This window comes from Microcebus murinus, chromosome 9 (assembly GCF_040939455.1).
Source record: "Microcebus murinus isolate Inina chromosome 9, M.murinus_Inina_mat1.0, whole genome shotgun sequence".
NCBI classification, from domain to species: domain Eukaryota; kingdom Metazoa; phylum Chordata; class Mammalia; order Primates; family Cheirogaleidae; genus Microcebus; species Microcebus murinus.
The window spans coordinates 79,591,276-79,608,141 of record NC_134112.1 but is presented as its reverse complement, the minus strand read 5'-3'; the positions used below and the strand labels follow the sequence as shown (position 1 = coordinate 79,608,141).

Below are 16,866 nucleotides of genomic sequence, written 5' to 3'. Positions count from 1 at the left end.
ATTAACACCAGGTAATTGGCAAGAATAACTTCAAAGGAGGGCTGAGGAAATTGCAAATTGGAACTGCAGGTGCAGTGATACTGCAGAAGCTTTATGGGGATCCAAAGAACGTTTATATGACTTCAACAATTACTGCAGAACCTGATCAAATAGAGCGTCATTTCAAAGCTGTTCTTCACCCTGGCCTTTCCTAATATTTAGGTCTTAGTAACTGCCAAGTAGCAACAGCTGCTGTTAATGTGAAATTGCAAACAGCATTCAAATTAGTGCTTTAAAATCTATGATTTTAATACTGTAGTTAAGTTTTTAGTAAGCAATGGCAATTTGATGCAGTGGAATCAATCTTGGAGTCAGAAGAAAATTCTTTAAATCCCTCTTTTTCAATTATGAGACTTTATTAACAAGCTTTTCTGAGGGTTAATTTCCTTGTCTGTAAAATGGGGGCCCTCTGCTCAGTGATTATCAAATGTTAGAATTCTTGTGAATGTTATAAACTCTAAAGTGCTGTTTAATATCAGATATTACTAGTGAAAGGAATAGACAGAACATAGATCCCCTGATGCCATGACAAAGCTGTGCATTATTATAAGGATGGCAGGTATATTATTGGCTGGTGACTAGAATATTTGAAATAGCAGAGAGGTCTCTGCTTGATTTGTTAATTACCTTCATGCTTAGCAATATGTGGTAATTCTGCCTAAAAGGTCAGAGAGGAGGATTTTGAATGGTTCCTGATTGCTCACCCTCTCTTTTCTCCTTATTTGTTCTCAGTCCTCCCCTCCATGATAAGTATTCTACCCTAAGTCTAATTGTTGTCACCCTTAGCTGTTGAATATTACTTGTCATGTCACCCTGATGGTTGTCTTTGCTTGGGTCTGACAATTCAGTTGTGAAAGGGTCGAGGTTGGGTGTGGTGGCTCACACCTGTAATCCTAGTACTCTGGGAGGCTGAGGTGGGAGGATCACTAGAGGTCAGGAGTTCAAGACCAGCCTTAGCACCATAGTGACAGCCCTGACTCTACAAAAAATATAAAAATTAGCTGAGCATGGCGGCACATACCTGTAGTCCTAGCTACTCAGGAGGCTGAGGCAGGAGGATCACTTGAGCCCAGGATTTGAGGTTGCTGCGAGCTATGATGATGCCACTGCACTCTACCTGGAGTGACAATATGAGACTGTCTCAAAAAAAAAAGGGTTGAGATTTGAGGACCAGTTTGGGGTATCTTGCCTTATCCTCGCCATTGTGTTCCTGTACATTCCTGTCCTTAACACTGTAGCATGAACCACTTGCTGCTCTGATTGTAATGCTAATTTCCCTGTATGTCTCTTTCACCAGAATGTGTTTTTCTTAGTGGAAGGATCCCTCAATACCCAGCAGAATGCCTGGCACATAACAGGAGCTTCATGAATATCTGTTGAATGGCTGTTGTCATCAGATCCATGGCTGTGTTAGTAATGTGAGCCTGGAGATCAGGTTTACTTGGGATCTGGGAACTGAAAGGCAGAGATGTTTCCAACCATGGCTTAAGTATTTTCTTTTATACTGTGTAACCCATATGGGAAGCTTCAGAGGCTACCATACTGTTAAGCCACTTATAATTCAATTTTTTATTGCTGGCAAATGCCAAAACCTATAATCTGAAGGCTCAGCCCAACTCCAATTTTTTAGCCAAAACAGCACTGGTTAAGAGCTTTTCATTTGCTGAGTTTGAGTTCTAGATCTGTCATATTCTAGCAAAAGGACCTTGGATAACTTAATCATGTGCCCAATTTCATCATGTGCAGAATAGAGATAACAATTCTATGAGAATTGATTAAGATCATACATAACAATGTGTGGCTCATGGCTGGTGCTTAACAATTGTCAATTTGTACCATTGTATTCAATTTACCCAACAAAGAGAAGACAATTCAAAGGCATAAGTAAGTGCTCAATTAAAGGCAGCCAGCACTTGTCATTCCTGAAACTTGCTCTGTGCTTCCTACCAGTGACCAATCTTATTATTTCTTAGCATGACTAATACATTACCTAGCATAGTGCTGGCATGTAGTTGGATATGTGAATTAATTAAATGCCAGTCAGGATTGGCTCACTAAATCTGCCTGTTCCTTTTCCATTTTGAACCTTCTAAGTATTAATCCATTTGGTGGGCATTAGTAGTGCATGTATCAGGTTGTACTTGTGGTACAGAGATGAATCATGGTCTCTGCTTCTCAGCAGGTCACTGTGTAACAGAGGGGGCAAAGATGCAAACAAACAGTTATAAATTAGTGTGATCTTTGTCTTAATGGAAGCATCATTTAGAGGCATTGCCCAAAAACACTGTGCCCAAGAGAGGGCATCCTGCAGTTCATGTAACAAAAAGGTTTAGTGTAAAGCAGTGGAAGGTGACAATTTGTGGAGCCCAGACTCAAAGAGAGTACACAGTATTATTTGAGTTAAATTAGTCTAGATAACTTAAATGGAAACATAGTTTCTGGAGGAAAAAAGGCAGCACAAAATAGTTGAATGTAGAATATGATGCCAACTTAGGCTAAATTCCCATAGCCTAGAGAGATAGGAGACTAAAAGGACATGTGAAATGGAAAGACCATAGGGCAAGACACCATAAGGGAAGGAAGCAGGTCTGACTCATTCAGCACTCTATCCCCACCACCTAGAGTAGGGCACTAACACACAATAGGGGCTCAAATATGTGTTGAATGAACTTTCACATCGGCTCACGTGAATAGTTCCATCTGACACAGGCTTTCCTCTGGCAACTGCATCAAGCAGCATTTTAAAGGGGGGCACAGTGGTTGCCCTCCATGTTAGGAAATACAAAAGCCTAGCAATGCACTCTGAACATCCCTATTTCCCTTAATAGCCCATTATGCTCATGCCAGCCGTGATGCATGATGCAAATGTGACTCCAGAGTCGTATGGCCATGAGTACCACTGCCTTGGAAGTGTATCTGAGCTGCTACAAGAGGCATTATTTTTTTTTTCTCTCACTGCTACAACTGCCAGAAGACATGTTTAAATCATTACTTGAAATTCCTCTCCCGACCAAACCTCTTCCCAGAGCTGTTAACGAGAAACAAAATGTGCTGACTTGAGTTTCATTCTCTCCTTTTCCTCCTGCCTTTCCCTTGTGGGACCCCCAATGAATCATGAAACAGCTTTGGTCAGGTAACAGTAAAAGGAGCAAAGAAAGAATCTGAGTATTCGCCAAACACACACAGAGACTGTGCAGTGTAGTTTTGCCAAGGGACATGACCCTTGAAATAATTGGCACCTATTTCAATCAACTATGCATCTCATAGCCTTCTGACTTTATTATTTTGAGTTATTCATTTTCAAGGAAACTATAATTGTTGCTTAGTTGATAAGTTATGAAGTAAACTGGGAAAACACACTTCTAATTCTCAAGCCAACTCTTTCAGGGCCCACAAAAATGACATAAATGGATTCTGATGTTGCTTCATTTCTGTAGAAGGGTGTTTTTTATACTGTGTTCTTCCATCAACATGGCAAGTACAGATTGCACCTTAAAGCTCTCATCTAGTGCTGGAGTTTCCAAACAGAATGGCTTTCATGAGGAAATGACTTTAGAAAGGAAAATAAAAGAAAGTGATTTCTCTGGGGCTAAGCACAGGGAGAGAAGCATGCTTCTTTTCATGACTTGTGAGGCATGCAGAGGACAGCTGGCAAGGCCCTGATCACAGAAGCTGATCCCTCAGGGGAAACTGGGTAGTCCCAGATCCAAAATTCATCCACAGACTGGGACAAAATGTGGACTTGGGTTATACAGAACTCCATGAATCAGGGCTCAAATCAACCCATGACTGGTGTTATGGGTTGAATTGTGCCCTCCCCCAAATTCGTGTTGAGATCTTAAACCCTAGTACTTTAGAATGTGATCTTGTTTGGAAATATGATTGCAGATGCAATTAATTCAATTGAGATGAGGTCATACTGGAGTAGGGGAGGCCCCTAATCCAATATGACTGTTGTCCTTAGTAATAGGGGAAAATTTGCACACACACACACACACACACACACACACACACACACACGGAGAACACTGTGTGAAGATGAATGCAGAGATTGAAGTGATGCTTCTATGTGCCAAGGAATGCTAAAGATCTCCAGCAAACCACCAGAAGCTAGGGGAGAGCATGGAACATTCTTTCTCACAGCCTCAGAAGGATCCAACCTTGCTAATGCCTTGATCTCAGGTTTCTAGCCTCCAGGACTGGGAGACAATAAGTTTATGTTGTTTAAGATATCCTGTTTGTGGTACTTTGTTACAGTAGCCATAAGAAATGAATACAGTTAGCAATGGGAGTTAGGTAGTAGGAAAAAAACCCAACCAACTAAACAAACAAACCTGAAAACAAGGACCCCATGGTTGATGTGACAAAGCGTGTTTCTTCCTAAGCATTTATATAGGATTCTCTGAGAGAAAGACTTGAACCATCACCTGAGGCTAAATTCCCTTATTCTAGGGAACTCATATCTATTCAGTCATAGTATCATATCTCTGGTTATGATCATAAAAGGACATGAGAAATGTAAAGATAAGCTAGAGAAGTCAGAGCCCTAGCACAGAGCCAGGGTTTTGCTTGATGGCTTCATGCAGAGTCAGACCTTAGCAGCTGTGTGGGAGCACAGGCAAAGGACGGGACACTTCCACCCAAGCAGGTGAAAGTGGACAAGAAATAGGCGGGGTATCCTGGTCCAAACCCAGGAGGCCATAGTCGGGGGCCAGATTCATTCCCAGGGACCTGAAATGTAAGCCAAGGGTGGGACACCACTGTACCTTTGCAGTGACAGAGAGGGGCTTAGGGCTCATACCAGGATGCCCAGATACAAGGTCCATCATGCCAAAACCATGCCAAACCTTGGCCACTTGTTGGGTTAAGCTGGGTATAAACTCTTTGTTGGCCCTGGATCTGACTCAGGAACTGAGCAAAACTGAAACTGCTGCCAAGGGCATGAGTGCTGCTTGGTGGGAATGATCTTGGAAAACAAGGGCTAATACTGTCAGGGCATGTCATACACTGATTGTATGTAGGGGGATACATCTGAGTCATCAATAGATGAAGAAATACACTATATATATTTTACACATGTTAAAAATTTCATAAATATATATTATATTGTGAACACTTGGTCAGTTTCTAAGGTCCCACGCAAATATCTTATTACTTTGTGTTTTAATTACTCCTCTCTCTTCCATCAGAGACAGAGGGCATGCCTCATTCATCTTTAATTAGTGCTGTAGTTGCAACATCTAGAAGATATTCTAAGAATGCTTGTTGAATAAACGATAAATGGACTCTCGGCAAGTGAGCATATCCCAGACACAGGAAGTCAGAGGATACGTAGCTTGGAGAAAGGAAGATGGACAGGCTGGCAGTCCATGTGAAAGTGTTTTGTAGCAGAGAATGGGACCCTGCCTAGGGTCAGGGTTCAGTATCATGTCCTGCCTTGTGGCCTTTGAAAGACATGGACAGATCTGGGACATGGCTGGGTCTACAACAGGAAGGTACTTGGGAAGGAGGGAGCGCCAGGAAACCAGAGTTTCAGGGCCAGGGTTAAGTTAGAAAGAGAAGCAGTAAATTAAGCAGATGACAGCAAGTTTGCCCCCCACATTGCTAAACTTGATTCTAAGAACTAGAACCAGACAGATGGTGGATCTAAAATTCCAGTGAAGCAAAGCTGAGTTAAGAACCAGAGATCTTCTACGTCTGACAGATAGAATGGATAAAAAATCAGAAAGTAGACAAACATGCTGAATATGTCGTATTCCTCTTTCAGATTTCTTGGAGTGTTCCAGGCATATAAGCCTGTCATGTGATTCATGACTGCAAGATGTCTGAAGGTCTAGAACTTCTGCTATTTATAGTCATGACTCCAGGCCCTGGGAAACTTACTTATTCACCATTCATTCAACACATAATTGGTGCCCATTTGAAGTTCCAAAAACTGAACTAGGTGCTGGGAATTCATAGATCTGATCTCTGGCCTCCAGTGACTTTAATTCTAATGAGTAGACTGATTTAAAAAAGGAAAATAAAAAGTAAACAAGCTAATAATTATAAATTCAAGCTAATAATTACAAATTATGTCTTATTAAGAAAGAAACAAATGCACACTAAGGGTTTATTTGAAAGACAGTGGAGAAGTCAGCACGGCTAGAACCCAACAAGGGTGGTAACACATAAGATGAGTAGTCAGGGGATTGATTGACTACAGTTGGATAGGCCATGGCTGGAAGTGTGGATTTTATTTTCATGCAATGAAAAGTATTTGAAAGAGTTTTTTTTTTTTTTAAATGAAAGCTATAATTTATTTGTAAACAGAGGAGATAAGGTTGGATACCCATCCCCACTTCCCCCCCCCCCCAAAAAGGGCAACATCCCAAGGTGTGAGGGGTTGAGTCTCTCTCCTAGGTGCTGAACAGCACCAGGCACTGGCTGTACAAAGCCAGAGTGAAGGTTATGTGGCAGCTCTCTTTAAACCTGCCCACACAGAGTGCTTCATGCCCTGTGCAGCCTTCACTTCTTCCCAGTCCAGTTTGACGTCTGGAACCTCATCTTCTGGCTCTGGATCCTTTCTCAAGGCTCCCTGGGGGGAGGCAACCACAATGGGCAGAGGACCACATTCCTCCCGGAATGCGACAACATGGAGACCCTTCTTATAGGCCAGCTGTTGATGGGTTTCCGAAAGATTTATGGATGAAACAAATGATGTCTTAGATTTGGTTTAAAACAACTGAGGCTGGGTAGAGGGGTTTTGATACTGACAAGACTGATCATGAACTAGGTGAGAGGGCTGTGGGAATTCATTATAGAGTGTGGCCATTGAGGTCTGTCGGGAGAGCCCACGGAAGAGGCCCCGGGTGAGGTTGACCATGTTGACAGAACCAGAGACCTTGGCATACATGTCTTTGATGCCAATGAGCCGGCAAATGGTGGTGATGGCCCTGTGGCAGCGGAGGCCGTGAACTCTGGGTTGTTTCTTCATCTTGATATATGTCCTTTTATATCTTAAAGAAATATCATGGAATATCGTACGGTCTTCATATCATTCTATGTAATGCAAATAGTGAATTGCTTTGTTCTTTGCTTTTCTGAAAGCATCTATCCATTCAGTGGCTTTCCCAATGGCAAAACCTGCCGCTCCTTTTCCATTCCCCACAGCAACCAGGACCCGGACTGATTTCTTTCTTCCCTCTTTTGCTGTCATATTGAAAACATTTCTCACCTCAAGTATCCTGGTATCAAAATCCTCATATGTTTCTCCATTGGGACCAGGGTCAGGAGGGCCAAGACTGACGCCGCCCCATGAATTCCCGCTCCATCCTCGCTCCCGTTTAACCTTCATCTTCCTCTTCCGTTCCCACTCTTCTCTCTGCTGTATTATGTCAGCCTCCACCTTCTCCTGCTCTTCCTTGCTTCTTTGGGCAATGGTCTGAACTGCTCCATTTTTCATAAGAGGAACATTCAGACCAGGCCACAGGAAACCACGACGCCCTTCACCAATGATCTGACCCCTGTTCAAATCCTTTCTTCTCTTTTTCTTAGTTCTTTTGCCTCTTCATTTTCTTGCTCCAGCACCACTCTCTGCTAGAGCACCTTTCCATAGCTCATCTGCTGTCAATTTAGTGAAGAAACTATATAGTCTGTACTGCTGACCCATCAAATCACTGGGAGAAGAAATACAGCACTGTGCCTGCAGTGCGTGGCTCAAGCTGGTGTACTGACGGTTGTCTCTGGTTGCCAGCAATCACAAAGGACCATTGCTGAGAGTGGGCTTCAATACCAAAATGGAAGTTGCTGGACAGGCATTTAGAGAAAGCTGCCTGGTCCATAAATGAACCGCAGACCCGCCGCACAGCGCAGGGAAGCGGCACACAGAGCGCACTGCGGCCGCCATGCTGGAGCCCGAGCAGCGTCTCAGCCTCCGACCCGGGCCGCCTTCCCCACCGCCTGCCGCGACTGCTTCTCTGAAAGAGTTTATGATTTGGAGAGTGGCATGGTGTGACTGAGGCGTCAGGAAGATCCTGTGGAGAAACTGCATTACAGGGGCAAGATGGAAGAAGAAGATGAGTTAAAAATTTATTGCAGGTCTTCAGGTAAGGATTGGGGTTAACTTGGACCAGAGTGGGAGTGAGGGCAGGAAGTGAGTTGGCACAAATGGAGACAAGGTCCCAGGCTTGGAGGACAGAGGTCACTTGATGCTATGGAGATCTATGCTGTTGAAACAAAGCATCTTGGCAAACAGCAGGATGTGTCTTAGTGCTCTTAGATTGGAGTGGGTGAGTCCAGAATGACTATGTGGTTTCTCTGAAAGAATGATGCAGGGGTGGGACATCATCCTGCAAAATTTCATGTTAACTAATGCTTCAGTTAGAAAGGGCTAAAGAAAAGTAAGTGCCTCCCTAGGTGGTTGTTAATTTTTTTTTAACAAAATCCATTTAGAGATCTTTATTGCTATTTTTCCTAGGTGCTAGGAGGATCTGAAATTTAGAGTGCTCTTGATAATAGTTCTAAATATTTTCCTCTTAACTCATATTTCTTGTTGCTTTTTTTTTTTTTTTTACTCTCCTGTGTTTCTTATTCATTTTAAGGCTCATTACTCATTATGCAGTTTTCTGAACATTTTTGTGCTCTTATAATATGGTGGTGATTCTGGAAACACTTCTGAGTCCTCATAGTCAAGAGCCATAGGAATGGGTGACTTCACACTTTCATCTCTAAAAATTAGGTTCAATGCATCTTTCACTTAAAGTATGTAAAATTATGATTTGGTCTTACTTTTGATTTATAAATTCCAACATGAACCATATTATGCTAAATGTGGATTATTTACTTACCAAAGTCTCAGTAAAGCTTCAATGGAAGATGGAGGCTTTCTTGGGTCTCTTTGTTTCTCTGTCCTATTGCCCCCAAATCTGGGATATTAGTGCTTACTTTACATATGCCATCTAATTGAGTTTTTCTGTGCACAGAGGCTGCTATTATCCCTATTTTATAGAAAGGGAAAACAAGGCTCAAGAAAAGTATATAACAGCCTGAGCTAACCTAGTTAGTAAGTAGTAGCATAAGATAAAAACTCAAGGTTCGCTGACTCCAAAGTGCATGTTCCGTTTACGGGCTCTTGTTATTTCTCTTTTGAGGTTGCAGATTTTGGTTTCTGTAGTCATGTTTCTCATCCTTGCCTTGTTGAGCTGCTGGGAGGACAAAGAGACAGTGCTCTGCACATAGCCAGATTTCTTGCCTTTTCTTCCTCTCCCGTCGCCTACTGTGCTCTTGCTCTATACCTTATGACCTGAGCATCTCCTAACGTGCCTGTGTTGACCCTCTTCCACCTGCCAGGAACGCTGCAGCCCCAGTGTCTACCTGCAGTGGTTTTCATTCTTTAAGACTCAACATCAATGATACCTTTTTGGTGAAGCTTTCCTGGATTTCCTTAAGTACTGCTAGTTTAGCTCTTTTCTGTGATTGCAACCCTTTGTGCATACCTTTAGTAAAGAAAGCTTTATTTCACTGTTTCAGTCAGGACTCAAACTTAAGCCAATGTGGGAATTTAGGATTCAGAAACTTAAAACAGTTTAGGAGTAAATCCAACTTCAGGTAAGCTTAGCTCCACATTTTAAACTGAAATCTGTAGGACTGTGTCTTGCTCCAGCTCTGGGCTCTGCTTTCTCTGTGTTGGCTTTATTCTCAGGTTTTTCCCGCGTGGTGGGAAGATGGCCACCAGCAGCTGGAGGCTTGCACACTGCAGCTTAGCAACTGTATTAGGGCTGCCTTAACAAATTACCACACACGGGTGGCTTGAGACAACAGAAATTTATTCTCTCACAGGTGTGAAGCCAAAAGTCTGAAATCAAGGTATTGGCAGGGTTGGCTTCTTGTGGAGGCCTTAAGGGAGAATCTATTCCAGGCCTCCCTAGTGTTGGCGGCTGCCAGCAATGCTTGGCGTCTCTTGGCTTGCAGCTGCATAACTCCAGTCCCTGTCTCCATGGTCACATCACCTTCCCCTCTGTGCATTTGTTTGTTCCTTTTCTGTTTCTTATGAGGACACTCATCATTGGATATAGGGCTCACTCTAAATCCAGGATTATCTCATGTTGAGTTCCCTACCTTAGTTATATATATAAAGACCCTTATTTCAGATAAGTACACAGTCTGAGGTTCCAGGTGGACATATCTTCTGGTGGGGGAGGGACCATCCAACCCACTGTAGGAACTTCAGTGGAAAATGTGTGTGCTACTTCTATTTGTTCCAGCAGAAGTCCCAGGCTTGGCCACCACTGTGCACCAGGTGACAGTTCATTACTGAAGTCAGAAGGCGCTATTCACTTTGGCCATGCATGGGGTATATGCCCATCTCTGGGGCTGGGGAGAGGAAGGTGGTTCCCACTTGAAACATAATCAAAGCCACAGAGAGGGGGGTCATTCCTCAAAGATAAAATGAGGTGCTTTTCTAGAGCAAGGAGAAAAGGCCTGCCTAGCAGGCAAACCACACAGATGTTCCCTGCACTTGTTGTGTGGGGTGAGTCTATTGACATTTTGTCTTCTACCCAGACTGTGACCTTCTCAGGGGTATTAGCAACCTGGTCTTATTCATCAGTGCCTGAGGCATGAAAAAAGCTCTATCAACATATGTTAAATCAAGTTACAGTATTAAAATTCTCTTGAAAAATAGGATCTAAATGTAACCATGGATCATAATAGTTGTCAAAAATAGTTTTGGTCTCCCTCTAAATGACAACAAGCAAATCAGTTTAAAGGACAAAAGAAAAAAAAAAAAGCTTCTGTTGGGGGATTCCCTTGGACTTTGAAAAGTCTCTGCATTCTATCCTTCCTCTATCAGCTGTACTTTGTTGGAAACCAAAGGAATTAACCCCGGGCCCTCATGTTTAGTGAGGGAGCCATGTCTGCCTACGCAGGAGTAGGTAGAAATAGTAGTAGGTAGGTCTGTGGCAGGATGTAGACTCTGCCCAGCAGCAACACCACCAATTCAGTCCAATTAGTGAAAATAGCACAAATCACATAGCAGCCAGAGAGCTGCTCTAATAAGGCTTCTCAGGAATGGGCCTGTTCTGACCACCAGCTAATTGGACAGCAATCAGAAGAGCCCAGGCAAAGGAAAGAACTAGATATTTTGTTTGGCTGTAATAAACATAGGATGAATACTCTATTTTTGAAGAAGATATTTTAATTCTTTTTATGGTTTCTAAATCAATGACTTTTTCATTTCTTCATTAAAAAAAATGGAATTCTCTATGCGACTACGATGAAGCACAGAAGCCGTGTGTATTCTGTGAGTTTTGAAGGGGGAAAAGCTCTCTGGGGAAGCCCTATTATTAAGAGCTGTCTTAGAAAATGTAAATGTAATTGGCATGTTGAACAGTAGCTCCACAGTACAACCTCTTTATTTTAAAATTGCAACTTCTTTATTTTATGCATTTCACTTTTGTTCTGGTAAAAACTCTAAATATGAGATCTGTCCTCAACACATCTTTAAGTGCACTGTACATTATTGTTGACTGTAGGTACAGTGTTGTACAGCAAATGTCTATAGCTTATTTGTTTTGCTTAACTGAAACTTTGTGTCCATTGATTCGTAGCTCCCATTTCCCTCTATCATAGTCCCTGGAAACCACCATTCTGCATTTTGATTCTATGAATTTGATACCTCATATAAGTGGAATCATGCAGTATTTGTCTCTCTGTGACAGGTTTATTTCACTTAGCATAATGTCCTCAAGATTCAACTTATTTTTTTTCAGAAACTTCTTTATTTTTCTATTTCCTATTGATTCTCCACATGTGATGGTCTAGGACCGCTCCCCTCCAATCTTTAAGATATCTTGGTCTCATATTCTTAGTCCTCTGGTCACTTCTAAATATATGAAATTTATTAAACTGTCCAATCTTGTGTAATAAAACTTTGAAATTCAAACTGAAAGTTTCTCCCCTTCCTCAGCTTAGGGCTGCTTTAGGCTGGACCCTGCAGTGGAGAAGGGGTTGGGGCAGAGCTGGCTTCTCCTCTGCTGCCCCTTCATGTTCTTTCTCCTCCTACCCCAGCTGCAGGTCCTGTATTAACAACCTGTTGCAGTTAAGGAAGCACCAGTGGCAGAAGTATTCCTGGTGTGGGATGGCTATAGTGCCTGTCTTTAACTGGAGCTGTTCTCTTCTCCACCCCTATTTATTCTTTCCCTTGGAGAAACTTTGATTTTCTCCCTGGCTTTTGGCATCAGGCCCTCCATGTGGGCCAACATATGCTTCAGGTCTTGATCTCAGCAGCATGAACTTGTGGGTTCAGCTTTTCTCTCCTTTGCTTGTAAACAGCAAGCTGGAGGTAGGAATTGATTAATGAAGGTGAACCATAACCCTGGTTTCTTTTATTTATGCTACAACAGGAGATGCCCCTCGGTCACACTCAAGGAGATATACTCTACATTGGCTATGGGCACAGCACTGTGATAGGCACTAGGGAGGGACAAAAGGTGATACAACAGTCACCCTTAAAGAGCTTAGAGCCAAGATGAGAAAATAATTGCTGTACATACATGCCATGAGATATGCAGGTGCAGAGGAGGAAGTGATTGGTTCCAACCAGGGATGTTACTGGAGGGCTTTCTGGAGGGGCAGCCAGGCTAAGTACTGAAGGAAGAGAAGATGCATGTAGATGGAGATCTGGGAGACAGATAAAAGCATTAAAAACAACATGTGCTTCATAGAGTTAAAGACTTTCATTTGGTGAACACTAAAGATTTCCTTGGAATTTGAATACATAACTTTCTCCAATTATAAAAAAAATAGTGTGCTTCCTCTGGCATGAATGCCTTTGTTTTTTTTTTTTCCCCCTCCTCTCTTCAATTTTATGATACAGAAGGACCTGCTCCATTGACAAGATTTCTATTTCTGGGTTCCCAATGTCTTGGTATGCACTTTCATCTCATGCCTTTTCCCAGTTCATGGTGATAGAGATTGGTCACTCAGTTAGCAGTCTGAATATCATTGTTATCAGAGCTATGGTCTTCCTTCCACCAGCATTCGGTAGCAGTGACTCCTAAACAGAGACCAGGGCGGGTGGGTAAGTTAGTGATGGGACAGAAACACTTCTTCATATCCTCAGGCCTGGCCAAGGTAAATGAGACCTGGAATCACTGTCTCCATTCAACAGTGACCTTCTTTTCCTTTCTGTAGATGTGACACAATCATGCCATGGCTTTATTTTAAAGACTGATAGAATCTAAGCCTTATTACAACCTCATGCACCCTAGATTATAGATGATTTTGTGTCCACAGAGAACTGTAAAGATAATCTATAATGAAGGTGCACTGTGGTTTCATGTATCTTTTATCATAGCAAACATGATCTAGAGTGCACCTAAAGTCACCCAGTCTACTCCCACAGTTCAAGTACTCAAATGCACAGCTATTGGAGACAGCAGAGGGTCTATATTTTAGCTTATTTCCTTAAGATTTCAACTCCTAATTTGTTCTGTGTCAAAAAATTCTAGTGTTTCCGAGTATCTTGAAGGGACAGCACAGTCTAGCTCTGCCTATTTTTAATATTCTACCAATTCTTTCCTCCTTGGTCACCAGATCTTCTTAGACATTGGAAAATGTCTTTTTAACTCTTGAAAGACCAAAAATACCTTATTATAACCCTTTCTCACGTCAAGTTCAAATCAGTCTAGTTGTGCTAACACAGTGTGTTGTGGGGGAGGGCTCATGATGACTCAGTGGCCAAGAAAATGGTTACAAATTCACAGTTTATTGCAACGCTTTCACACCAACAATGATGCAAATATATTCAACACACACAGGCAGTAATGAGAGAGAGGTGGAACAACTACAGACAGTAGCTCGGGAGACCAGCACACTCAGTGATGAACCTTCATGTCTGGTTTCCCTGGAACGGCAATGGGGGTGGAGCGTGGGGAGAAGGTCACTGCTCTTCTCCAGCAGGGCTTCTGGCAGCCACATCTTGATGGAATGGAGGCCTTAGAGTTCTCACGGGCAGAGCTTCTCCAGGCATCTCAGCCACGGTCAGCTTCCTTGTGGGTTTTATGGCCTTCCATAGGAGTGTCCATAGCCATTCTCTTCAGCTGCCTTTTGGCTTCACTTTCTTGTCAAGTGTTGGGGTGCTTGGCCGTAGCAGGTATCATCTTATCACCTCAGTTCACCATACATATACTCATCACTGTGAGGGACAACAATTTTACTGTAGGTTGAGTAACTTGTCATAAGTGGCTCCATTTTGAGATATTTAGGATCACAAGCATTATTGTATTATCACCTTTCCCAAGGAAAAATAGAGCTAGTTGCTATTTTTTGGTATCCTCAGTGATTTTTAAGCTCTGTATTGTGAGTTACTAAGTATTTTTTTCACTAAGGGAGGAGAAAACCCACAAATGGATTCGCTAGGAGGTAGTATCTCTGCTAAAGTCTCCAATATGTGTATAAAGTACTTGTTTTATAAAAAAAGACATCTGCACTCAACTGTTTATAGCAGCATAATTCACAATCACAAAGATGTGGAAACAACTTAAGTGCCCACTGATACATGAGTGGGATTAATAATAAAATGTGGTATATATATATATATACATATATATATATATCATGGAGTATATATATTACTCAGCCATAAAAAATGGTGATCTAGTATCTTTTGTAATGTCCTGGATGGAACTGGAGACCAATCTTCTAAGTGAAGTATTGCAAGAATGGAAAAACAAACACCACATGTACTCAGTACTAAATTGGAACTAATTGATCAACACTTATGTACACATATGGAAGTAAAACTCAACGGAAATTAAGAAGGTGGGAAGGGGGAGGAATGGATGAGTAAATTCATACCTAACAGGTACATTGTACACTATCTGGGTGAAGGGCATACTTATAACTCTGACTCAGTCTGCGCAAAAGCAAAATTTGTAACCCAAACATGTATACCCCTGTAATATTCTGAAATAAAAAATAAAATAAAATACTTGTTCTCATATATTCAGATATTATGGATATAGTACACATTTAGGTGTGCTAAATAGAACACATAGGTGTACTATAGAACACATTTAGGTGTTCAGGTTACCGAAATGAACAGAACACAGTACTTTCTCCTAGGGATTTACAGTTAGAGAGGGTGTCATTTACAGTGGTTGGCACATTCTTTACTGAGGTGCTGGAGGGCAGGCATGAACGTACTTTATTTTGCCCAGCAATATGAGGAAACACTTTCACAGAGTAATGATGTTTGAGCTGATTTGGGGAAAAAGGGGGCTGGCATTTGAGGCAGAGGGGAGCAGCATTTGCAGAAGTTTAGAACTAAGGTAGAGTATGGCAATTTTAAGAGAGTGCAAATTATTTTGTAGGGTGCGGTGCAAGGAGTATGGAGGTTTATGGGAGGATGGCAGGAGATGACACCGAAAAATAAATGAAGACAGGACTGCAGGATCTGTTCACCAAACTAAGGAGATAGGGCCACTGAAGGAGTTAAAACAAGGCAGCAGCATGACCAGATTTGTGTTTTAGGAAGATCCCTCTGATAGTAGGTTGAAAGATACACGGAGGGACTCAATCCATCTGCAGGCAGCAGGATGAGTTAGTAGGTTATTGCAATAGTCCAGGCAACAAATGACAAGGCCCTAAATAAAGCTGTGGTTAGTGAGGATGGAGGTGAGTTCACAAATAGGAGCACTGTCAGGAAGTTGAATCAATAGATCTTTGCAAGCAATTGGCTGTACAGAGCATGGAGGAAGGAAGTTGGTTGGGGGCAGATCTCAAACTTTCAGCTTTGGAACCTGGGTGGATAATTCTCTTATTAATCAAAATGAGGGAAACAAAAGGGGAAATGTTTTGAGGTGAACTACTATTTTTAAAGTATTATTGAGTACTTAGTTCTGCTAAGTGCACAGGTATGATGATTAGTATATGTCAACTTGGCTGGGCCATGTTGCCCAGATATGTGGTCAAACATTATTCTGGATATTTCTGTGAGGGTGTTTTTGGATGAGATTAACAGCTAAATTAGTGGGTTTTGAATAAAGGAGATGGCCCTCCATAATGCAGGTGGGCCTTATCAGATCAGTTGAAGGTCTGAAGAGAACAAAAGAATGACCTTCCCCTGAGCAAGAGGGAACACCTGGTGGCTCCGTTTCTGTGGAGGACCCTGGCTAATACCACAGGCTTTGAGACCATGCTGCCTGGGTGGCACTTGAAGCCTGCTCTGGCACTTGCCAGGTGACAGCACTGTGTGATGATATTAGGCGAATGACCTCTCCAAGCCCCACCTGCCACATCTGTAAACCGAGGATAACAATGTTCTTTACCTCATGCGGTTTTTGTGATGATTAAAAGAGAAACCCTTGTAAAGTTTTAAGCTTAAGGTCTAGCATTCAGTGAGCTCTTAAGAAATGTTTGCCATTATGATTATAACGAAGGAAGCATTTACACATTAGTGTTAATGACTAATAACAGCTCAAATTGTTACCTTTCCCAGGAGAGATTTATGTTATAATAGGGATCAGAGTTTTCCATTAGAAGAATTAACCTCTTAGCTTAATGCTTTGCACATTGAACTAATAGGTAAATATTCTTTGAATGGTTGAATTATTTCCTGGTACTAGTGAACAGGATCAGAGAACTGAAGCAGGTTAAAGGGAGAAACTGAGGCCCAGATTGATGAATGACTTAAAGATCACAGAGTGAGTTACTTGAAAGACTAGCACCAGGGACTCAGGTTTCCTGGCTCCTGGTCTAACTGAGTAAGGAGGCTCACCCATGAATCCACACTGTGCAGTCCATCTCCAGGCTGAATTTTATATCCTCTTTGGTAAAACATTTAAA

At 42.1% G+C, this 16,866-nt stretch overlaps 1 protein-coding gene and 1 pseudogene across 2 annotated transcripts in view; one reads left to right on the top strand and one right to left on the bottom strand.

Annotated features, from left to right (window-relative positions):
* The window catches only part of GRM8 (glutamate metabotropic receptor 8), a 728,319-nt gene that overhangs the window by 141,486 nt on the left and 569,967 nt on the right, over positions 1–16,866 (top strand). The gene's annotated exons all lie outside the window — the stretch shown is intronic.
* On the bottom strand, positions 6,488–7,968 carry LOC105884825 (small ribosomal subunit protein uS5m-like; annotated as a pseudogene).